Source organism: Chiroxiphia lanceolata, chromosome 2, assembly GCF_009829145.1.
Source record: "Chiroxiphia lanceolata isolate bChiLan1 chromosome 2, bChiLan1.pri, whole genome shotgun sequence".
Taxonomy (NCBI): domain Eukaryota; kingdom Metazoa; phylum Chordata; class Aves; order Passeriformes; family Pipridae; genus Chiroxiphia; species Chiroxiphia lanceolata.
Window position 1 is genome coordinate 94,002,603 of NC_045638.1, and position 25,773 is coordinate 94,028,375.

Sequence of the window (25,773 nt, forward strand, 5' to 3'; positions counted from 1 at the left end):
ATTTCTGCCTCTGGTGTGATCCTTGTGGGGCTCTTTAGACATGATGCTTTTCCTGCTCTCCTACTACTCCTGGCTCCATCGCCTTGCACGTGTCTGCTTCCTCCCTACTCACCTGCAGATGGTTTTGTCCTACCCAATCCTCTTCTCCTACACTGCCATCACTGCTGAAGGGCTCTTTACTCTTGAATCTACTTCGACTTCCTCTGCCTCCTTCACTTGCTGCTCAGTCTTCTCCTTGCTCTCTTCTGGATGTGTCTCGCCCACTTTCTTCCAAGAAACTTCATTCAAGAGAAGATCCAGTTGTGGTGGCAGCCACTTGCAAAATACTTAACAGATGACAGCTGCAACTTTGTGGTACTCCGCTCCCTGTTCCTTCTCATCTTCTCTGTGTCAAGTGATGTGTACATAGCACACTGGGAGCAGGGCCATTCATGTTCTTTGTCCTTTGCTTTCAGTTACTTTAGAGTCTTCCCATGGAAGGGAAAACTGAAGCCAATGGAAGTGCAAGCAGCCGTCATACTGCGTGCTGGTTCTCCTCAGCACGTGAGGGCTGATCAGTTTCTACAACCAGCCCTTCAGTTTTATAGAGCAGTGCAATGGTGAGAGCTATGGAGGAGGACCCATCCATCTCTTTATTAATGCTTTTCAAGGTTAATCCTTCTTTTCTTTGTGTGAAATATGCTGTCAGGAGTGAGTTTTTCATTGCTCAGGCACAGGCACAATATCCCCACCTTCTGTTGCTGTGTTGGTCTTCCTGCAAGCTCCGGGGAGGCAGCTCCCTCTTGTTCATGACATGGTCCACCAGCCACTGCAGTGACCAGAGCTGCCCCCAGCACATGGTCACAAACTGAATGAGTCCATGGGAAATTGCAAAGCCTAGTTCTGTTATGTCTGTATCAGTCTTTCACAGCTGGCTAAAATGCCTCTTCTGCCAGACCCATTAATAGGGAGGTTGCATTTCTCCATAATTTCCCTGAGGACTGAACACATCTCATCAATTGAAGGAAAAAAGGATGGTGACTCACACCTCAACCTGCCTAATTATTTCCAGGATAGTCCTTCCCACCAAGGATTGAGAATGTCTGGGGTATACCCATGGGAGAAGCTAATATGCCAAAATATGTTTGTCTAAAATCCAAATAAATATTTGAAATATGATAAATTGCTCACGCTGCACAACAGTTGCCGAAGTCAAAATGCTTTTTCTTTACAATTGTATGACTCCTCCCCAGCACAGAGCAAACCTCCATTTCCCATCCCTTTGCTTTGCCTTGTGGGGCTGTGTCGACTTCTTGACCCTTCCTTATTTTATTTCACTGTATAAAGAGCTTGGACAAAGCAGGAAAACTGAGCTCCTAATCTTGAAAAACAGTATATTTTTTAAGATCAGTGAAATTATGAAGCGTTGATTTCCTTGTTCTTAGTCATAGTTTTTGCAGGTGGATTGCAGGGGTGAGATCTGCTCCTGAAAGCAATGCTATCCTTTTGTCAGGCAACGATGGAAAAGATTTTTTGGACCCGCAGAGCAGCCTCAGAGCAGAGTTGCCTCTGGCTGTACTCTCCCACCTCTGACAGTTGTCAAGCAGTTGACAACTTCAGTTGGCAGCTTATGGACTTTTATCATATTTTCTCACAGCACAACTTCTCCCAGATACGAGCATCTCTGTATTGTCTGAGTGGACTTATATTGCATTTGGCACCAGCTTTAGCAAACATTGGGTGAACCTGTCCAGCAGCACATCTATATTTTTTACAAGATTTGGGACAAATTCTTCTGACCTGCCTATCATATGGTATACTGCTTATGCAAACTTTTTAGATGCACTGTGCTGATGCACAGGAACACAACCACAAGATGTGACACTGTGGTGGGAGGTCTCTTCCCTTGGACCTCTTGGAGGGAGAAGCTGTCACTCACTGCCTTATCTTAACCTTGTTCAGAAGCAAAGGTGTAAAAGTATTTCTTGGTCCTAGAGTCCAGACAGTCACAGATTTGATCAGGACTGAGTTCAAGCAGTTTCCTACAGAGGGTGGCCCTAAGGAGACCTTGGGGCACAGCATGCAGCCCAGCTTCCTGCAGAGGGATGGCCCTAGCACTTTAGGGCTGATGATGTTTTTAGCACTGGCTTGTCCTTGCCTGATACCTTGTTCTTGGAGAAGAAGAAAAGTCGGGATTGGATGTCCCTTGGACAGAACATTAGTTGATCAGAGCATAGATATTTTGAGGCAATTTACTCTGGCAAAGAATTACTTTCTTGCTTGAGAGTTGCTTGTTGTTTGCGTTCTGTGGCAGTGAAAGGCCGGGATGTGATGAGGAAAATGTGGGCTTTGGTTCAGAGCGGGAGGAGTGAATCACCAGCTCCACAGCTGGAATTGCCCTTGCAACACTGTTTGACACCCTCCTGCTTTTATGGCCTGACCCTGTCTCAGGACTTGAAATCTTTGGATCCAGTCCAGGATTTCTGAAGAAGTCATCAGTCTTTCCTAGCAATGAGAGGTAGCACTGAAAGCATAGTGGGTTAATGATGATGGTGATAAAAATACCAATAAAAATAGTCTGACAAAATTTACCCCAACAACCACTTTCACATATTTTCTGTTTTGATGCAACATTTCTGTTTTATTTGGCAGAAACAGAAGTATTCTCTCTCCTGTTAAAAAAATATTTTTGTTTATTTTTCACTTCTTTTTCTCCTCTTTATAGCAGTTGCTAAGGGAAACAGAGGAGTAAACAAGAAAGAAGAGTGAGAGGAATAAAGGCAAAGAAAACAATTCAGGTTTTGTTATTTTGGATAAACTCTTTCAACCAAACCCAGAAATATCATCATGATAAAAATACAAGAAAACTCCTTTCAGCAAAAGCTGCTGGTTCTCTGTGCTTTCTCAAATCAGTTCCTGCTGTATGGTGTGTCCCTGAGTGTAGCAAAGGCAGACTAGCATGAGGTATCAAGAAAATGCTGGCTCCTGACAACAGTCCTAGTTCAGTTTTAGAACTGCAGAAAACCAATGGTAAACAGCAAATCCTAGTTATTTTTTTGACAGTTATCCATAGCTGCTGTTTCACTTTACAACGTAACTTTAGGTCGCTCCTTTCTGCATTAGTGACCAAAGCCTCACGAGATTCTACGTGGACTGTTCTGGTTGGTTCTGCAGTGTGCTGGAGTCCTGCTCCAAGGAACCTTCAGCTTCCTTTCCTGAGATGAAATCAATGAAGCTCTGCAGAAAGCAGGAGGTGAATAGCAGTGATGCAGCAAAACTGTTTCCTAGACAAAGGAGGTCTTTTCTGCAAGGGTTCACACTGCCCTGCAGAGACCAAAAGAGAGTCAAAACAAGCTCTGCACTCCTTTAGACAGTATCAAACATCTTGTAGGAAAACTGTTGCTCTTTATTAAGCTCTAGAATACTTTTCCACTAGGTAGCCAACAGTTATGCAGAGCTAAATGGGGAAGGGAGGTTGAACAATGCAGTCCCAAACTAGGAAAATAGTGAAGGGTTCAAAAAGGAAGGGATCTCTGATCTAATTCAAAACTTAATATATGTTTTCAAGATGTGTCTCAGCTGAAGCAGTAAAAGTAATAAGGATCATAAGTAATTCTGACCGGTATGCTGTGTTTCAGCCCAAAGAAAAATTCCTAAAGGGAAAATACAAAGGTTTATAATAGAAGCACCAACCAACTGTAGCTGCGATCAGTAATGCTTCTTCTACACCTTCATTCTTGACCCTGAGTTGCATTCAGTGGGTAAAAATAGCCACTGCCAAAAATACTAATTACTTTGAAGAATTAGTACCATCACTTCTAGAGGAACTTCCTGTTGTTTCTGTGTACAGTGTTAAAATAAGCATCTGGTTCAGAAAACAATATTAAGGTTGTAATAGAACTCCAGTTGCTGTTTAACTTTGTCAAAGAAAACAACACAGAGGGAAAATGAAAACATACAGGCCTTACTTACACAGAGCCCCATGTAGCAACATTGAATACATAAGATCTCAAGCCAAGCTGAGACAGAGCTTCTGGGATCTGTCCAGAGGCATCCCTGACAGAGGGTTCTCAGATGTCTCCTTGGGAATGAAATGAAGGACTCTTCACCAGAAAGAACAAGCTGGTGTGTTGGCCCTGCAAAAAAGCACAAAGGAAAAAGGAAAAAAGCAATCTCCCTCTGCTTGGTCTGGTAGCCAACATCTGTTGTAATGATGCAACGTGTGGGAGGACTGGAAAGAAAAGAAAATACACTTCCAGCCCAAATCCTGGTGGATTATTAAATGTCAAAACACCTTGCCACCTGATGACGGGACCAAAACTCGTTCTTAGGGGCTGCTTTGAGAGATCCATGCACAACACGTCATGCTGTGAAAGGGTGACTAGGATCACTGTGCCATTTCTTCAAGGCAGAAGAGCTCCTGACAGGGCAGGGCTGTGTAGCCCTGCTGCCTGCTGGGAAATACCAAGAGGCTTCATACATGATGATGGACTTTTCCCGTGATGTGCAGTGCAGCCCATGGCCCCCTTCACCATTATCAGTGGGACAGTCAGTGTTATTCTTACCCATTAACCAATGTGACTGATGAGCTTTTACAGTGATGGCTACAGTGATCCCCATCTCCTTTGTGGGGATGCTCATTTATCCTTCACCACTACCAGCTGCAGCCTAGTGGGTTGTGTCTAACTGCAAGTAGTGTGAGGCCTGATTTTGTTCTTGGCTCTCTTTCTCACCTTGGGAAATCTCTACCCCTACCTTCTTCAGTTTCCCTGCCTATACAATTGTTATAATATTTTTATCCAATTTTGTTGGTGGTTTGGGGAATTACAAGTGGACTGCATCTTACATGCAGGAATTTCTTAATGGAGATTGCATGTTAAGTTTTCCAAAGAACCCAAGACTAAGTCTGGAATGTCATGGTTTGCTATATAATCATCTTGAGACTTGATCTTACTTTCGCAAGGGAAGCATAGCCCTATGTCTAAGAACTGAAGCAAAAAATTATTATGGAAAGTTTAGTTGAGGTTCCCCTCTGGTCACTACAAAAGGACCACTAGAGCTGATTCTCACTATGGCTAATGTAGAAAGAGAATTTGACATCTGAGTTATCTAGGTCCTTAGTGCACAAGGTCAGGAAACAGTCCAGCTTTTTCTGAGTTCCTAATTCAGAAGTTTTGCCCAGAGACATTTCAGATTGCCCACATGACCTATTATTTGGAAATACGTATATAGAAGCATTTATAGCACCAGGCATTTTCATCCAAGATTAATGTAGTGGTACCACAGTGCTGCCACGTCAAAGCTCCTCAGTACCATCTATACTGTGCCATTGTCAGAGAAGAGTAAGAGCCATTTGGCAAGTGGAGAATATATGCTTAAAAGGGGACAGAGCAAATATTTGTAGTTGCCTTATACTAGGCAGGAGATAACTTAAAGAAATCACAAGTCACATCACAGGGGTTTTACCATGGCGATGATGGATTCTCATTGCTTCTTGTGGTGGGTCTGCAGCTCCCAGGCTGGAGATCAAGCATGGGGGAGTAGTAGTGGCTGTATTGCACTGTGGGCACCTGCCCACCATGTCCCTGGAGCCCTGCATTGGGCTTTTGCAGCCCCCAGTATTAGTACTCAGATTTTGAGCGTCCTTTGGGAGGAACTCCACCAGTCTACTGGGAAGGCACTCCTCATCCATGTTGTACTCCTCTTTGCTGGTGATAATTGCCTTTCCCTTTCTGAGTCTCCAGGGCTGACTGCCTGGCAGCTCCACAGACTTGGAGGCATCTGGTGCATGTAGAGAGACAACTTGTCATATATTTAAGACACCGATAAAAGACCAGCTAGTGCCTGATGGTGAGCCTTCATGGAATGCTGATTTGTATATGTTTCTGCTTATATAAAGCTGATCCTTTAAATTGCCCTGTATTTTTAGCAGTCTAATAACTTCCATGGGAATACAATCTTGGTTGCCTGGGAAAATTGTATGTTTAAAGTCACCGCTTTCAGACTTCTAACCTTTTCCATCACAACAGGCTCTGATACCTGGCACTTGGACATAGCAATATCTTAGACTGTCTTTTATTTTTGTTTTAACCGCTGAATTGCTACATTCCAGTTCATATGCATTTTATCTGCAAAAAATAAAAATAATGTTTACTATATTTCTTCCTCAATATTTAGTGACTGCTTTGGTAAGATCATGTTTGCCTATTTTACGTGGGTGGTTGTTCATATGGATGGAAAATTAGTTATTTATAACTCCCTACATATTTACATCTGAACAATTATATCCATCTTGCTCTAGTGTTAACTAAGGATAAATGAAATCTTAGTTTATCAGACTAAACCAAAAAGTTAAACTAATTCAACTTCTGTTTCTTCTGACTTCTAATGTCTAAAACCAAAATTTTGCTTTTCTAATCATCAAACCAAAAACCTGAAGATGCCACTGTTGGAGACAAGGCATATGTGTCTTCTCAGGAACAGCAAATTATTTCCCAGCACCTCACAACCTGAAATGCATTTGCATAAGTTCCTGAATGAACTCTCATCAGTGAGAAATACCTCTGGGAAGTTAGTCCTAAGTCCTTATACAGGATCAAAAAGGCCATGTTGGTTTTGGAAATGCTTTTGTTAGAGATAATGTAAAGAGCTTTTCTACAAGTTAAAATTTTTTGCTTCCCAATGGCTGTTGGAAAGCCTCACTGTAAATTGAGTTAAACTGAGCCTCAGCCTAGTGCAAATTACCATGCACACAGTGTTTCTTCATTGTTTCACTGTCAGCGTTCCTGAATTCACCTTACTCTGACTTCCCAAAGGCATCACTAACATCCTGTATTTTAGTCTGTATTTTATTTATGGCAAAAGAAAAAAGGAATAAGATGAAAATGGTTTAAATCTGTGGCTGGTCTGGTTAGATTTTTGTTGTCACATCAAAGCAGAGGGTATGCTGGTTGTCACACTGTGCTGGCAGTGGCTGTTGGTGAAGAAATAAAATAGAATGTGCTGTTTACCAAATGGCCATTGCAGAAAAAGGTCACTGTCCTGTCACCCTCTGCCCTGAATGCTGAGGTTTTGAAGTGGCAGTGAAGGAGGAGTGAGCATCTGGTTCAGTACCCAGCTTGCTTCCCACAGGTCAAGAGCTGCAGCACGCCTCGCCTACACATGCCCCAGTCTCTGCCTGATGCCTCACTGACTCCCAGGCAGGGCTGTGGTCGCTGCACAAACCTGTGGCACAGTGCAAACTGGGCAGAGCTGAGACAGGAGTCAGGGCGTGTTGGCAGAGCTGCTTCTAAATAGGATCCACATAGGATCGAGACAAGTTGCACGCTGTCCCAAGCCATATGAAGTGACAACTGTCTGTCTTCCACCTCGAGAAAAGTTCTCAGGTACTTTCTTCTTCTCAGACAGGGCTTCAGGTCCAGCCAAAAGGCAGAAATGCAGGTATAGGGGGAGGCGGGAGAAAAAGGACATCACACTTCTCCAGCCGGCAATCTCCTTGCCCTTGCTGGCTGATGCTTCCCCGGCAGAGAAGAGAGCCGTGCCCTCTGGTGGCAGAACAGGGGAGAAAGAAGTTCAAACCTTACCAAATATCCAGTCCAAGGACACAAAGGTAGAGTCTGCACACTCTGACCCCTGCCAAAGTAATTGGCCTCCGGTTAGGCTTGTATTGCCCTTGTGATTCAAGCAGCTCCCATGTGAGGGGAGGTCCCCCGTGCAGTCAGGGTTTCCTTGCTGCAGTCAGAGGCTTGCCTGTGTTGGGCATGCCATTGTCCAGATGGAATGGCACATTTTGGAGGAGTCCTCCAACTATTCATTGACAGCATGCCCCTGACCATCACAGCTATTGCAGGTCAAAGTATGCAGCCAGGGCTGTCAGCGTTTGAGTGCTTTGATACCTGCTCTGTCTCTCAGAGCTTTATAACAAGCCTGTCACGCAGCAGAATTAGGAAGCTTTTAATAGGTCATGCTGCAGGATTAAGTTGATTCAGATTCAGATTCAGGAGAAGAGCAAGCAGAAGAGTTTTGCTTGCAGGAAGAGCGCAGACCGAATAGATTTTGGCAACAGTACATGTGATTAGGGTGAGTGAGCTGTTTACCCAACTGTGAAGCCTTTTATCCCTGAAGAATGAGTTTCTTGCAGTTGCTGCTGACCTAGAGGAGTGTGGCAAAAGCATTATGTGTGAGCTACCTCAGCACAGCATCTGTATGTTGCTCGAGCAACTGACCATCCCCTTCCATCAGGCTATGGATGCAGCACAGCTCAGGAAGGAGCCACTGCTGTTGCAGCCACTCCTGCTGAAGTGATCTTGTGACCAAAATTTGAGGATCTTCAGTTTGCAGACTTCTTGAATCCTGAATAAAATGATGTTGCTGCTCCTGGGCACACAGAGCCTCCAAAAAGACCCTGCTGACTCCTCATGCCTATTAACTTTGCCACTAGAGGAGGACAGCAAAGCCCTTCCTTCTGCAAAACATCCACTGCTGAACGCTCCCCTCCTGCATCTTTGTTTGCACAGACAGTTGAGCGTAGGCCACACAGGGTCATGCCAGGAATTAGAGTTAGAAGTTACAGAGAGAGGAAAGTGATTCCTGAGCATCAGGTCCCCAGATCTGTTTCCTCACCAGTACAGGGGCAAATTGTCACTAGCTACACTTGAATACCTTAGACCTGCTGACTTTAAAAGGACTTTCCAAGTGAAAACTTCACACAGTCTCCCCTTTCTGCCTCACCTTCAGCATTTCGGCAGTATGGAGCAATAGAGCAAGGGCAGCTTTCGTCAAAAGGCATCTCTCTGTCTTGGTCTCCATTTTCCACAAAAGCAAGCCCAGAGCCTGGTGCTTGGCATGATTCTTGTTACATGGAGGAACACGGAAAATGTTCGTAGATAGCTGAAAAGGCTTGCATGTGACTGTGGTTGCAAAGGTATCTTAGGAAGTGGAGCTGTCTCTGCTTGGATATTATATTTTGGTGTATAGCAATCTTTGAAATAATTAAAACAGCTTGTGTGAGAAGACTGTATGGTTAGTCACACTTAAAATGAATTGCCAGGGAAGGCTGGTGCAACAGTTTATCAGCTGAGAAATTATTCTTCTCACTCCGTGCATAGCAGGCTGCTCAGTTCACTAAACCTAGTGGACCTGGGGATATTGGTTTCAAATGATAAAAGGATAGATTGAGATTTATTTTATAGGTGTCCCAGAAACAGGAACAGAGTGCCCAGTCACAGGCATTTTATTTCTTCACAAAATGTGTTAAGAGCCTAAAACTGTTGGCTTATTGTCTTAATCGGGTTTTTTCTGCTTCATTTTTGCTTTCAAGTGGGAAGTTTGCTTTCAAAGCCTGAAGTTTCATTGACTTTGTAGAGGTTTTGCTGAATCTCCAGCAGTGAAATCGTACATGGATCTGATATTATGAGTCGAGATTTATAGACTTCTGTGGTTTTGGGCAATTACGTAGAAGTAAAAAACCCTGCATTTTCCCTGATTCTCTTATTCAATTGAACCACCAAGTGTTTGAGGCCCATCCATCAAATCAGCAGGACCCAGTCACATCACCAGGCACTGCAAGAAGAGACCATTTGAGATATAAATCTGAAAATGTGGGCTAGGTAATATGATCTGCAGGTAAATTAAAGTGGCTTTGAATAGCTGAGCTGTACATAATAATAAATACTGGCTGAGGACAGTGGAACAATAAGAAATAAGCAGCTGAAGCTTGTTCTGGAAATTCCAGTGGAAGGAATTTGCTCCTTTATTTCTGTGATAAACAGCAAATTAAACCTGGATAACTTCAATAATCAGGTGGGTGCTGTTGCTCAGGGGATATAAATATCTCCACTCAGGAGGTGGTGAGGGTGTCAACAGTTTCTGTGCAGGGTCTGGAGTTGGACTTGATGACCCTTGTGGGTCCCTTCCAAGTTGACATGTTCTGTGGTTGTTTTCTAGGGCTCTGGAGAGGGAATTTAGAAAGTTTTGTCCTGCAACACCTTCTTTTAAGGAATTCAGGAGTTTGAATCCCCCTGTGTGACCTCAATTTAGATATTTGGGATGGTGTTTGGGATCATACACCTCTCGTAAGTCTTCAATTGTTATGACATCATCTCCAGTTTTGTCTAACTTTTGAAATGCCTGCATGGCAAGCTCTTTTCCTGCGTTTGACATGGGAGGTCTCAGACAAGAAACAAGAACAAGAAATTTGTCAAAATCAATTGTTCCACTGCTGTCTTCATCAAACATCCGGGAAATCTCTTGTGCTTCTTCCTTGTCTACCATCATAGCATAATCATTTAATCCTTTCATAAACCCTTTGAAATCAAGGGTTCTGCTGTTGTTATCATCCATAATCTGAAATACTCTGCTAAATCCTTTGATGCCTGCAGATCCCCTTGCTAAACACCACAAGCAAAGTTTTTCTAGAGGGTCAGTCACTGCATGACCCCTCTGGAGGTGTTTAAGAACAGACTGGATGTGGCAGTCAATGCCATGGTCTAGTTGACAAGATGGTGTTGGGTCTGTAATGCTGGAGCTTGAAGAACCAGCCCTGAGCCAAAGTTGACCTATAAGCTGAACTCTCCAACCTAGTATTGTATTTAGCCATATGTCTGCTTATTAACCAAGATGCTATATAATCCTAAGTAATGCTTTTAAGAATACACATTTATGCTTGTTAGCACACCATATTATCAGTAATTAGTAAGGCCTGTATGTGTTGTAAATATGCCTTTTTCTTTGCAGACAAGGTCAGGAAAACCAGTAGGGCCTCACATAGTTGCAGCTGGTTCATATTTGAGGTATCAATGTAGCCACAGTTCTGTATTTAGAGACTAGTCAAGGCCATGGGGCATTGGATAGTAGATGGTCCAAATGAACTCCCTTGGTCTCCCTTTGGGCCTTAGCCAGGCCTAAGGGGAATACCAACAGAGAAGGAAAGCCGGGCTCTTTTCCTCACCAATCAAATGATGTAAGGTGGTTTGTTTAACAATGTATAAGCTGGATCCTCTCACAGCAGAGATGAAGGCTTCAGTCTACCAATGGACACACTGGTTAGGGTTTCCCAGCTACCAGAAAGTTTCTTCAGACCTTTGCTGTGACTGGGGCCTTCCCAGCTGATGTGCAGTCTGGATGATGATAAGTACTTAGGGTAACTGGTGATGTATCTCTCTCTTAAACACTATAAGACTTTCTCTGTAGTAATAATTAGATGCATTGCTAAGCGTGTCCTTTCATAAGCCACTGCTTCTTTTGTAATTCTTTACTGGTTTTCACTGTAGTGTACTTACACACTTAAAGTTGGTGTCTGTATTCCTAAAATCCATCCTTGTTACCAGGAGAGGGAGGGGGCAAAACAGTTTGACAAAACATGGGTCATAGGTTGGACTCAATGATCTCAGAGGTCTTTTCCAAACTCGTTGATTCTGTGTGATAGGAATGTTGTCCATTCTGAACTGAAAGACTAGAAAACTTATATGTTGCCCTAATTGTTTGTCATTTGAACTCGACTTTTTTAACATAAAGCAAATGAAAATAATTTTAACAGATTAACAGCAATAGAAATTACTTCTCAATTGAAATTTGTGCTCACTGGTGTATTAGCTTTGTGATAATACTGCTAAATTTTCTGTTGCTCACAGAAACTTCAAGAAAACAAAAATTAGGAAATTCAGAATTCATCATGTAAGCACCTAGCAGGACAAAAAAAAATTGCTATTTGGAGGAGGACTTTCAGCTCCTCTTTTTACAGAAGAAGCAGAAGCTATTCTTGCTATTTGGAAGCAGTTTTTATGGATTCTGAATTACTAGTAAGGAGTACTCTCAGTTTCCATTCTATCCTTCAGTTTGCATAGATTTTTCTTCTTTGGGGAGGTATTTTTGTGACATGCACTCAGTATGTTAAACCTTTCAATTATTTATCTAATTCATGATATATTTAGAGCCAGCCATTTCTACCCAAATAAATATCTGGGCTACGTAGATTCAACTTGCAAAGGGATTTTTTATAACTAGATATTAAAATGCTGTCTCAGTTCATTGGTCCCCATAGAATCATAGCAACAATGCAGTAGCAAAACATATGGAAAGTGTGTCTCCCTGAAGCTGATGGGGAAACATGATTTTGTGGAAGATGCTCTCTTTGTATGCAGTGGAGGACCACAGGAAGCAGCCTGATGCTGGGAGGCTTTTGCTGTGGGAGAAGCAAGATGGCTGATGATTTTGACATCTTTGAATTCATTTACTTGTGATGCCTGCTTCAGCCACACTAAAACACGCATTTTAGTGCCAGACTAGTCACTCATGGGCAGTCTGTTGAATATGAGGCATTAGAAGGTGGCTTAGTAAACAGTATCTGTTGTTCAGGAAAGATTCCTTTATTTACTACAGTATCCAATAGATTAAAGGCTCTTATGAGCTCCTATATTTCATTATATTCTCATTACCTACACCCAGATGGCAAAAACAAAATGCAGAAGTACTCATCTCAAGTACCTTTAAATACACATTATTTAGTGGATGTTGCAATCTTTTGTCATCTTCTCACTCTCAAAGAACACCCTCAACTTTTGAAAGAAACTTCACACGCTGTTCTAGCTGGTTTCACCTGCTTTAGCTGCAAAAAGGCAAAGATAGGACTGGAAACATCACATTCAGTCCTTTGCTCTGCTGTAAATTCGCTTCATGGCCCTTGGGAAATTGTTTCCTCTTACTGTCACTTGGTTGCTGATCTGTAATACAGCATATTACTAACCAATCTCCTGGCATGTGGGAAGCAAAATTACATTGCTCAGTTACTGTAGCAATGAGGCCTGGAATTTGGGTGCATATTTTCATGGGCACAGTGCTAGAATCCAGAGCAGTCCTTGGTGGTCTGTAAAGCCCTGCACAGCCTCTGCTGCTGCCTTTCACATCTACCCTGGCCTCCTGTCACCCCCCTCTTCTGGCAGATGTGTGTGCAGGCCAGCCAGCTGCACTTGAAACACATCATGTCCTGCAAGGGCAAGGGAGCCAGGGTCTGGACAAGCTCTCGTTTCCTAGTATTTACAGAACAGGATGAGGAAAGGGAGAGGAGACGGCAGGGAATGACTTTGGTCTGTGGGAGAAAAACAAGTTGGTTGCAGTTTTTAGCAAAAATCTAAAAGAGGGAGAAATGGAGGAGGTCAGAGGAGATGAAAGTAAAGAAGAAGTGTACTAAAGAAGGTTTATTTTTAAAGCAAATTCAGGCTACCCTACACATGCAGGTATTGATTCCCATTGCACCCCATGTTGCATTGGGGGTGCCCCCAGGCTTCTGCAAATGGGTCTGGCAGCATAAATTCCCCACCAGGCTTGAATGTGAGTTCATTAATACCCCTTGCCCTGCTGGTAAGGGGAACTGGCTCAGTTTCTCTGCCACTTGCATCCTGAACATTTCCCTTCTCTGTCTCATGCTGGCTCTAGCATAGGGATTTCGGGGTAGTTGGCAGCCATCTGGCATGGCTGTCATGTCCACACAAGAGACAAGCTTGTCTCTAATGGCTTTAAACTGAGCAATGGTAGGTTTGGATTAGATATTAGTAAGAAATTGTTTACTGTGAGGGTGGTGAGGCAGTGGAATGGGTTGCTCAGACAAGTTTTGGATGCCCCATCCCTGGAAGCGTTCAAGGCTACATTGGATCTAGGAAACCTGGTCTAGTGGAAGGTGTCCCTGCCCAAGGCAGAGGGTTTGGAACTTGATCTTTAAGGTCCCTGCTAACCTGAACCACTCTATGACACTGTGATTCTAAGGGTGAAGTAACTCTTCTTCAAAGGCTCCCTTCTGCAGTGTAACAGGCTGGTGAGGAGAGGTGTGCAATGCCCAGAGAGCCTCACCCGCAAGCGCCTCCATCTCCCAGAGTACCTGGCTGGGGGAAAGATAAAAGATGCGACTACTCTGCTGGTGTGAGTCTCAGCACTACCAGTGTGCTCCCACCTCACATCTGCCTCTGTACTGGAAGAGTGGGCTTACCAGAGCTGAGGGATGAAGTGCATCAGCAGAGGTTGGTGAACGAGTCTGCAAAAGGTCTGTCTCTCCTGTGCCTCTGCATGAGCAGCTCTTCAACTCCCTGAGAGGAATTGTGTTCCCCAGAATGACAGAAACTTTTGTTTCTGTCATGCTTTTGTTTTTGCCATTCTTTTGTTTCAACAGCCTGCATTGAGTGTGAGGGAAAAGATAAAATTTGAAGGAAAAATAAATGGGTTTGGAGCTGTTCCTTATTTCAAACATGCCAGTCTGCTTCCAGTCTTAAACAATGCCTTTGTTCACAAGGCTGGGACATTTCCCTTGGCCAGGAGGGAGATTATACCCTTCAATTTGCAGCTAGGGCTTGCAATATTGTTTTGCTGCTGCATGCAGAAAAATTAATGAAATGAGCTTTGGGCTTCCAGGAGATCTCATGGCATCTCAGCCAGGGATACTTGCTATGCCTTCTCTGTGCTAAGTGATCCTGCTTGACACACACAGACAGCCCTACATTTTAGGTTTTAAATTGAGTTAGTTTTCTTTTAAGTATATTATCTGTTTATTGTTATGACTTGCTTCCAGGGTCATGGTTTGCCCTTGGATGATTGCACTGGTCTACCAGTCAGAGCCCCTGCAGAAGTGCACCAAGCTTGACAAGCTCTGTTGGCAGAGGCTTCATCTATACTAGAAAATCTAAACATCTGTCTGATTTCATGGTTAGCATGCCCTCTGGCCATCTTTTTGGCCTGTGCCAGTCAGCTCTAGCCTAAAAAGGACCTGGACACAATCTGAGAAAGAACTTGTTAAGGAGCAGTTCCCATTTATTTCTTTATAAATGAAATAACCCTGAGTCTGGTATCAGTTTCTGTTCACATCAGAGCGCCCTGGACAGGTCTGGGATCGAGCCCAGGGTTCACTTTTAAGGCTCTGAAGAACTTATTGCATGAATATAGGTGGCAGCTTTCCTAATGTTCGACAGCGTCTCTAGGTCTATGGACATATCAGCAGGCAAGAGGGGTTTGGACACAGCCATCCTGTTTTGGTGGAGAATTTAGGTGGCTTGACATGACTCGTGCCCTCAGGCCTTGGACCTCTCACATGGTTTTATTTCATAACATAGATGCAACCAGATACCAAGGGGGCCATCGCTTGGCTACAGCTGTGGTGAGGACAACAGCTCCCAGGCAGTCCTGCTGCTGCCAGAGGCACAACCTTCCCATGCAAGGAAGGAGGGTGATGGCCATGGCTGTTGTTCACCAATACAGAGGCAATGCTGGGGCCAGTGCAGAAAACTCACCTGCCTGCCATGAGACAGCTCTCAGCAAGTCTCCTTTCACTCTGCAGTGCCACTGACTGGCATCTTCCATGATGGTTTTTGGAAGCTACTTCTTTTTCATTTCCCATTTGGCCTCCCAAAATGCAAGTCTCTGTGAACCAAACTCTGCATGGCCTGAGCAAGATAAATTTACACAGGTGATATTCCAACACAAACAAAATCTGCAGCAGATTATAGGATTAACATTTACCCTGAAGGCAACAGCAACTGATGAGCCTTTTGATGAGAAAAATGGAAAAAAGTGGGAAAATGGAGAAGATCAGGTTACAAAACCAGCTCTGCTTCACCTAACTAGAAAAATTGAGCCAGGCAAGCCTGCAAGGATGGCAGAGTACTTGAGCATAGCAAGTGTTCTTGCCATTGACTGGCCCCGGGTCTCTTACAACCTTAATACGTAGCACAGCCTGGAGAAGAGGCTGATAACAAGGAGCAGAGGCAGGTGCCATAGTCAGTGGCCTACCAGCCCCAGAGGCAGAGCTGGATGTCTCTGGCTGTGGTAGGGAGGCAGGCAGGAGGAGAGCTAGGGGTAAGGTGCTGCTGTAAGACGGCTCTCTCTCCTGCCTATCATTTTCGGTCTTGCTGTTGATTGAGCAGAGTTGATGTTTGCTCCGATCCCACCTTCTCTTTGCAGAGCTTTCAGTAGTGTATCCAACTGTAGCAGCCTGATACTGCTTCACAAATTTAGCCCTCAGAATGGGACAGCTGCTGAAGGAAGAGTCACACCTCAAAGAGTGGTAGAAAGCTGGCAAGAAACAGTATGGGATTGCTACATATCCACAACATATGGACACATTGGCCGTTGGGAAGTACCCAGCCCAACAGGATCTTGGTTCTCAGTTGGATTCCTGAGATATTGGTGACAAATAATCAGGGCTTCCTTTTTCTCTGTTCTCTATGAAATAAGATGTTTCAGAGACTCCTTGCCACCTACAACAGGCATTACTGGCTTCTTTTCTCACATCCTGCCCATGTCATGATCCAGTGGTCTGATCTCCACCTGCACCACAAAAACACTGAGTTTCAAGGTTGTTCAAGGTTGTAGCTACAACCACAATCTTATCTCCCTTGCCTCCAGCTGTTCCTGGCTGTCAGAATCAGATGTGGTATCCTCCACAGAAGCATGGCACTCTGCCCATTCATACCTTCAGATACTTTCTCAATCAAGACAAGCACCATCTTAAAACCTGGTGCCCCAAGAGAGCTATTATATGCCTGTTATTTCAGCAAGCTCTTGAAGAGCTGTTTTGTTTTCATTCTACAAGGGTACCTATAGTAATCTGCTCCTGGTATGAGCCTTTAGGGATTTCAATGCACAACCTGAATTCCTCTCCTTCTGGATGCCTTTAGAGATAAAAAAAATGTCTCCTTTCTTAGTAATTTTATTTTGTAGCTGGATATTGGTTCGCCTTTCTTTGTGAAATCTTCCTTACAGTGAAAATACTTTATTCTGCTTAATGCCCACACTTCTTCCAACACACCTTCTGCAGTCTTACAGTGTCTGCAAGAGTGATATCCATTGCAGATGGTGCTCTCAGAGGAGAGACAAACACTCCTTTGTTATTCACTCATCAGAATAGATGCAGCAAATTCCCCACACACTCCTGTTTCCTTTGTGGAGGGAGAGGCGGATGCAAGTGAAGATTTTTTGGGAGATGACCAGATGCTTCCTAGCAGACCAGGATGGTGTAGTTAGGCTGCTGAGTACCTCTGTGGTACCCAGCCCATACTGGAGAATCCATTTCCTGGAGCTCCTGCTCTGAAAGATGAGGAAGGGATCCCTCCCTGTCTCGTGGTGTAGACTTGATCAACCTCTGGCCATGCTCTTATACTCGGCCTTAGGTCAGAGACACTTTCTGCAGTCTCTGCAGTGCAGTATCTGTGCAACAACAGTTCCCCTGTCTCCCCATGGCTGCTACAGCCCCAGGGTCTTTTGACAGTGCCTCTGAGATGGATGTGGTGTGCCAATGGGCATCCTGCCTCCACTCCAAACAGTTTTCATCTACTGCCAGGAGATTTTCACCCTTCTGATTTACCTGCATGGAGGATTGGGAAATGTATTTGGTTTTTATTTGTTTGAAAGCCTGTTTTCCTAGCTAGGCATAAGGAACTACCATTCCCAGAGTTACTGATCAGCAGACATTTTTTCTTTAACATAAACCTAGACAAAATAGTTCATCAAAGATTTACAGTGTCTCTGCCACAACCTACTGCAAGAACATCCCACCTCCACATACCAGATCCTCTCCAAGCATCTTTTATAAGTATTCCTCCAGTTCTTCCAAGCTAGGGATAAGGGCATAATTTAAACAAGCAGACCAAGTCATCTCACAAGAAAGCCTTTGCTCTTGAACTGGCTTGGATGTATTGCAAACTGGCTAACTTCCTTGCCTACATACTTTTCAGATAGTTATTTGGCTTCCATCAGCTTTCAAATGAATGTGTTGAAGCAGATGAGATTGACCCAAATTTACACAGGTAAGAAAGAAAACATCTTGCTTGAGATTTTCAGATGACTAACATGACTTTGTGTTTTCAGATTAATCTACTGGAGAATGACAGTGGAGAAAAGGCAAATTTTATCCTGGGATGTCATTACATAAATCAATTGATCTCAGATTCTAAGAGCAAAGCAACAGAGAGGAGTTTGGAAGGAGAAGAAAGGGTAAGTCATCTCTTTAGTCTGTGTACAGACTTTTATTAATGTGGTATTCAAGATAAGTTTTATTCTCCCCCTCCCTTTTCAGTGTCCTTTGCACAAAACCTTAAGGTACAAATGCTTTCACTCTATCAACATGAAAATTGCTGCCACTTTTGCTCACTGTCAGTATTGGTGGTGCTGGGCACTCCAGTTTTTTGCCTCACATCTGACCAGTCCCACTGCACATACTGGCTGTCTGGGCCCTCAATTCCTGGTGGAAATCCAGAGTGAGACTGCACAGGTACCCACAGTGATACAGAAATGTAGGTGACAGCAGACGTGCCTCCTGCTATCATGGCTCTGCTATGGAAAAAGCCACTCAGTGGAAGAACAGGAGTCCACAACCTGGTGGCAGAAGGCCTTGTTGCTGGACCAGGCCTCCAAGAGCTGGAAACCTTTCTCCCTGTAGCCCTTGAAGGCCATCTCCACCTGGCTGTACCAGCCTTGCTCCTTCTTGGGGCACAGTTTGGTCAGCAGGAATGCTTTGGCCCTTACAGGTTATGCTTTTCCCCAAAGAGAGCACAGCTTTCTGGCCAAAAGATTTTATGACCAACATGATCAAATTTACATGAAGGTTTTTACCAGCTTTGCAATATTGGTCAGGGCTAGAGAATGGGCTGAGGGTAAATAACACTCTTGGAGATAGAGCTTTGCCAGAAAAAAGTATGTATGCCTTACTCTTAACAGCTGCCCTTCTGCTTCTATATGTCTGATTATTTTTAGTTTGCCTTTGCAATAGACAGACCCATACCCTTCTCATTAATAACGTGAAATTAGCCAAGTTCACAGTGCACATTTTAATTAACTCAATGTTTGCTTGAAAGAAAATTATATTGCTGCACTTTTATTTGATAATTCAAGTAATACTCACTGAGTGTTCACTCCTGACCTGCAAGTCCTCATATTTAAAACAAGCCGGGAGGTGGGGGATGGGGGAGGGGAGAGAGAAAGGCATTTTTTGGCGAAGAAACTGCTGCCCTCAGGCTATTAATGCATCTTCATTCTGAACAGAAAATGAAATCACTTTGGGTAGGTGCCAAGCAATACAACGACTTTCCTCTGATTTCAGGGAGTTCTTGAACAGCCTTTCCCACATGAAGTAAGAGCCATACTCTTCATTCTTCTCTCACTTCACAAACATTTTATACTCCTACCAAGGCAGGGTCCCAGAGGAGTTTCCCCACACTAACAAAAGAAAAGCAGACCTCATTGGTGCTGTTATTTATTATTTTTATTATGGCTTAGGGCCCATGTTTACTGTTGCTGACACTGGACTTCATGCCTGTAGAGCCAGTGGGCACATTTTTTCTTCTAACTGTGCTTTTGAGCATAATTACCTCTATATGGCATCATTTACTGGTCCCCTGATAGTGTTACTCAGAAAGAAAGATGTCTGAACCTCTTCCTGCAAGGCAGAAGACCTGTAATAGTCATTGGGCTGCTCAAAGAAGCCAAATAGCATCCCCTTGTCACTGATTTGTCCTGGGGCATGATGCATGGTCCTGTTTAGCTACCCTGATGCTGCAGTGCTGACAAAAGGGACTGCCCCACATCTCTTCTGCTCCCATGGGGGCTTCTGGCCACCTCTTATCCCCCAGCTAGGACCTGACATGAGAAGCTGTGAGTAAATCAGATCAGCTGACTTATTTGGCTAGAAATTAACCCAGGAAAATGTCCATGGGGTGTGTGCTGGTCTGAGTGACTGCCCAGCCATGCAATGATGGGGAGAGGTGAAGGAGCAGGATGGTTTCAGTTGCTGGCAACCCACACTTAAGTGTCCTCTGAGTAGTAGCCGGTAAGATATTGGCTCCCTCCTTGATGTGGGTACAAATGCAAGCATTGCATGAGAGGACTGCAGGAGATGAGGTAAGGATCAGAGGGGAGCAGAGCAGGGGCATGGGGATTTTCTGAAAAGGCAGCAAAAGAGGTGGGCTGGAGCTGAACACTGTGGGCCGTGGGGGCTGGTGAGGAACTCAGTGCAAATGAACAGGAGACAAAGCTCACCAAAGGAAAACATTTCTGCATGAACACACTTCTGCATGAAACTATTGAGGAAAAAGAAAAAAAGCTGTGCAGGAAGAGCCCAGTGGTGAGTGGAGATTTGAGGCTATAAGGAAAACTCTGCTTTGCTGACAGAGAAGGTTTTAACAGAGTCAAACCAGAAAGGGACACAAGGAAAATTAGTGATGAAGAGCCATTTAGCAACTGAACAGAGGGGACTCAGAGAGCACAGGCATCTAGAAGAAGAATGTGGGGTGGTGGTGCCTCGTAAAATGGAGAGCCAAGGACAGCAGAATGCCGTAGGCACTGCTGAGAGAGGGAGGGGGTAGCAGAGGGCCTGAGCTACATCCAGCAGTTAAAATGAAGCCAACAGCAGAGGAACATCAGCAGGATGTTGGTGTGCTGCATTGCACTGCGGAAAGCAACAAGCAGACCTGGCTCTCCAGAGTCCAGGTGGGAGCTTGTCGTTTGAGCAGATGGAAAAGTACCTGGCCCTACCCACATGTGTGACTGCAGAGAACCTCCAAGGACAGCAATTCAGCAGCAGTGACATTGCACTCTTCCTGACACTGCACAGTGCAGAAAAAAAATTGGCAAGGCATCTCTAATTCTGATAACAGGACCTAGGAGACACACTGATGACATCGGATCTTCTCATGGGGGCACAGGCCAGGAGCCATCCTGGGACAGAGTAAAGCAGAAGCACAGCTGTCCCATTAACGCCATTGTGAGACTGGCAGGATGCAGTCACCTGCATTTGGCACAGCAGGGAAGTGCAGTGTTTCAGACAGATATAAATCAATGTGTCAGATATCTCCAGTGCTGTGATACAGAAATGCCAGCAAAAGCAGTCCTGGGACAAAAAGCCTTCAGTCCCTGAAATCTGATAAAAAATCTTAAAGCCTACCTCACAGTAGAGCAATGCTTTTCTGGATTTTGAAGACATGAGATGGATAGTTTGTCAGGGCCCTGAGTACATTCTCCCCCTTCTAGGTTTTTGGCTGGCAGCTCCAGACCAGCTGGCTGGTCAGAACTGGTGAAGAAAAAAGAGCTGGAAGAAGCCGTTGTGGAGGATCTCCTGCATAGCTCTGCTGAGATGCTTTCATGGGAGATCCCCTCCTTAGCCTGGGAACTGCTTTTCAGTCACGGCTCTCTCATGCTTGGCTCCCGCCTGAGTTGTGCCATGGCCATGTTTGTGCCAGACTGGTACCCTGCTGATGGGAGCCCTGACCCTGCCACGGGCTCTTGATTTCTTGGCTGAACCTCAGGCTTGCCTTGTCACTTTAGGTGTTGCTGCTCCCAGTTATAGTTTCATTGTGCCTGCCACGCTCAGGCAGGGGCACTTGTCCAGCAATGGATCTGTGCTGCGGTGGAAAATGATGGATGATATCTCCTCTGCTGCAGGGAAATTGAATCAGCAGGAATCACTGAAGATGACATCCCAGGCTCCCTTGGGATTCTAACACAACCCCTCCCTGTAAGACAGCAGCTACTGCCTGAAATTATGAATGCACACCATGGTATCCACCACCAGCAAGACTCAGAAAGGGCTGGGGAGCAAAGCCTGTGACACAACTAAAGACAACTGAGCAAGTGGAGAAAGCACTGGAATGATTTTGCATAGTAATTCAAGGAAAGAGAGAAACATCATTATAATCTGTAGCTGCATAGGCTACTGAGATGAATAAGGCAACAAAACATTGCTCTTTGCACACCCGAGATGTGATCACCTATCTGCTCTCTACGCCAAATGTGCTACATGTACTAAATGCTCCATGTGGGCACAAGCAGTTCAGGCTGGACCAAGAAAGCAGAATGGTAATGACTTTAAGAAGACAGCATTTCAAGTGTCTGCCTCTTGAAATACTGCCTCTCTTGGAGATATTTCCCAAAAGATTCCCAAAATAACACAAAGCTGGTGAAGGGCGAGAGTCACTCTTGATGATATTCTTAGGCATGACAGATGCAGAGAAAAACATGACAAAAACCCCCAAAACCAGTAGCATTACCTACATGAAGCAGAGAGTGCAGCCTAAAATTGAGTCACAGCAAAATGCAAATCCATGCAAAGGAACTGAATTATTTTGTCCACGCTGCAGAAAGAGAAGACATCAGATTTGATTCAAAGTAAAGAAAGCTAATGAAGAGCAACTTCCCTCTCAAAGTCAGCAAATGCACAAGGAATATTGACATACCTCTCAAGATTTATACCATGAGCAGCATAAATGCATGGCTTATGAACTGGGGAAGGATATAAATGAGGAAGGCTTAGAAGGGCATTGGCAAGAAAACATTAAACAAGACTCCAAATCAACAAAAGCAAGACAAATACCACATCAGACAGTTAAAGCAGTAGAAAAGACCTCTGGTAGCATATGGATGAACTGAAGCCAATGCTGCAAAACTATATTCCTAGAAAAGCACTTGTTTGGGTGTCATATTTTACTCTGGCACCATACTGGACCACAGGCTAACACTGCAAGCAATTCACAGTCCCTTAGCAGATGTTCTTCACAAGTCTCATGCTCCTGTACAACCAAGTAATTCACATACAACTCTCAACCCAGAAAGACTCAAATTGAAAGGGAAAATATAATCAGGGGAAGACAAGTTCTTCTGGCATGTTTTCTTCCTTGAAATTTCATACCGAATAAGAAAAAAGTGTTTGAGGAAGGAATCCATATTGATAGTTGAACACTTAATAGTGTCTACATCTAAGTTATCAGAATAGCAGGAGAAAGCAGAGTGTGGGATGTGCTGGGTTTTAAAAGGAAGCAAAGAGAGCAGAGTGACCCGCGCAAGAATAACAAGCTCCCTTGGCTATTGCAGACTTTTGGAATGAGAAAAATGTTGTCTGCAGAGAAAAGGCTAAGGCTGAAAGGTAAGGAGAAACTGTGATTCCTAGCAAAATGGATATATATATATTAAAAAAAAAAAAAAAAAAGATGGGCAAAGGGCATTTTGCTATAGTACTTTAGAAAAAGAAAGTAAAAGAAAACATAAGTTTTTGACACAGTGCAAAAGCATGGGTAGAAGGAAATATCAGACATTGCGGCTCAAACAGAAACAGCACTACCAGAGATGAATCACAGTTTGTGATTCAGAAACTGACAATTAGGAGAGATACCACAACCTACTTATCATGAATTATTGTCACAAGGTAGCTTTTGTTTAGCTACATCATTACTTATCAAATTTACGTCACTGTGTCAAATCCCACAAAGGTGACATACACTCAGTATACAATGATGCCTTCAGTTCTTGATAAAGTGGGGTAAGAGGGTCCGGGAGAAATTCTTGGGGTGCCAACTGCTGTCTGTGTGATTAATGTGTCGGGAGCGTGGGGGCAGACTGTGAGGAGCTGGGAGCCAGCTATCGGTGGAGACGTGCACAGCGTTGTGCTGTTAATTATCATCTACAGTTTCTGAGCTGACCTTAGAAACATTGTCACCAGCAGAGAGGCCATTTACACCACAGGGGCTGTGCTCCGAAATGACACAGCAGAATTCAAATGCAATGGCAAGCTCTTCCTCATCTGTCCACTACTTTTTCCAGCTGCCCCTTATTTGAGTCAAATGGCAACGTATGTCATACTGTGAGCTTTTTCCCATTTGTAGATGGGATGTAAAGATGGGGAGGTGACTTTTAAGAGAGACTGAGCAAGCAATTCTGGGATCCTGTTTCCTCTTGTTTGCATACAGGTGTGTGTGAAGATGAACTGAGCCATGGGGTGGAACCAGGGCTTGAAATGTTGACTTAATTCAGTGCTGATCACTATTTGCTGAGGGCAACAGCAGCTAAGGCAGTGCAAGATTTTGGGCATTTGATATGATATCAGAAGTGTCAGAGACTGACTACTGCAATTTAGGGACATGGTTTAGTGGGACTTGGCTAAGTTTGCAGTTGGACTCAATGATCTTAAGTATCTTTTCCAACCTAAATGATTGTATTATCTCAAAGAAGAAACTTGTGGTTTCAGACCAGAAAATGTAAAATGTGACCGAGATAGAACCAAAAAGTAAAAGACAAAAGAAAACTTTGCCAACTCATCTGTTTCTCTGAAAGCCCAGCATGAAGCCTCCAAATTTCCCACACTTCCAGGAGGGAACAAACAAGTACTGAATGGCTCGTCGTCTGCAAGAAGTGTCAAAATAAGGGGGTAATGGTTTTATCTTCCCTTTGAACATCAAAATCTGTGTTGCATTGGCCCAAGTTGTCACCTAATTTTTGATCCATCGTAACAGAAATGCAGCAGTTTTGCAAGGGAAGGGAGATCCCCAGCAGGACTGTACATCCTTGTTCTCCAACCAGAGCGTGCAAGGAGGAGAAAAGAGAGTTTATTTGAAAAGTGGGCCAACCAATATCACAACCAATATGCATTTGCAAAATACAAGTCAGTCCTGGCTCATGCAAAAGTGCCAGACTCTCCAAAAATACCGGCATCTCATGGAGCTTCTATTATTTTCAAAGGTCTGTAATTTGAACATTTTAGGGTATTGAGGAATGGAAGCTGTTTAGTGAGATTGCAAAATTCTTCTGTGAAACTTGTTCTGTTTTCAGTCTTGCTGCGCTGTCTTTGGAGGGTTTACCCAAAAGATATTTACAGGCTAAGCTCCCAGACAGTGGGGTTACTTAACTGGGAGGGCTCAAATGTCTCAAGTATTGGTTTTAGAGGACAGAGTTCGTGGGAAAGAGGGTCCACATCCCCAGAATTGGTGTCATACAAGGGGAATGAGTCTGGGAATATGCACTTACTACAGATCATAAACCATGGCATTTCCTTTGCTGTGATCTACGTCCATTGCCACTCATCCTTTCAGCTTAGACCTCTGTGAAGAGTATGACTCTCCCATAACTCTCCCTTTAGTCAAAGGCATAAAGTAAGTCCCCCACAACCTTTGTTTCTCCAGTAGGAACAAACCTAGGTTCCTCAGCCTCTCCTTATGCATTAAGTACTCCAGATTCCTGATTTTCTTGGTGGACCCCACTCAGCATATCAATATCATTCATGTTCCAGATGCAGCCTTGTGAGCATTGAATAAAGGGAAATAATCCCTCCCCTTGATTTGCTCTCTTGCTTGTGCAGTCTAGTATGCACTTGGCATATATGGCTGCTGAGTGCACTTCTGATTTCAAGTAGTAGTTTTCTGGGATCCTAACGCCTTTTTCTGCAAAGGTGTTTTCTGGACAGTCAGCAGCCAGCCTATGCTGGGAAGAAGTGCAAAACTTTGCCCTTTTCATTGTCAAACTTTGTGAGGCTTCTGCCAGCCCTCTTCTCCAGCTTATTTAGATCCTTCTGAATGACAGCATTGCCCTCCAGCACACTCAGCACTACTCTGGGTTCATATCAACTGTGAACTCTTCAAGGTGCTCTCTTCCTCCTTTTCCTCCCATAGAAGAGGATGTTAAATGGCATTTGTCCCTGCATTGACCCCTTGAGAAATGTTACTCATAAAGTGGCTTCCAATTAGACTTTGGACTGTTGACCTCTACCCTTCGAGTTCACCTGTCCAGCCTGTTTTTTACTCACTTTGTAGTCCACTTATCCAGTCAATACCACCCTGTGTTGGCTACAAGGATGCCATGGCCCAGTATTCCAATAATCCAACACTTAATTTGGTGAGGGAGAAACATGTATGCGCCTAGACAGCAGTCATCAAAGAGGTTACCTGTGTCATATTTGGCCACATCTTCTCAGCTGGCAATAGATCAGCTGGACCAAAGCTCTCTGGAAAGTGGTAGAGCGAGACACAGGGCCAGAACTTACACATAGCAGTAAAACTGTCA

The 25,773-nt window shown here is 44.0% G+C and overlaps 1 long non-coding RNA gene across 2 annotated transcripts in view; it reads left to right on the top strand.

Moving 5' to 3' along the window:
• Positions 1 to 25,773, top strand: part of LOC116781539 — a 45,272-nt gene that overhangs the window by 6,946 nt on the left and 12,553 nt on the right. Inside the window, exons 3-4 of one of the 2 annotated variants that reach the window (XR_004354899.1) lie at positions 17,824 to 17,949; positions 22,816 to 22,867. This is a non-coding gene — a long non-coding RNA (uncharacterized LOC116781539). The remainder of the gene's footprint in view (positions 1 to 17,823; positions 17,950 to 22,815; positions 22,868 to 25,773) is intronic. The other variant, XR_004354898.1, reaches the window with a different exon arrangement.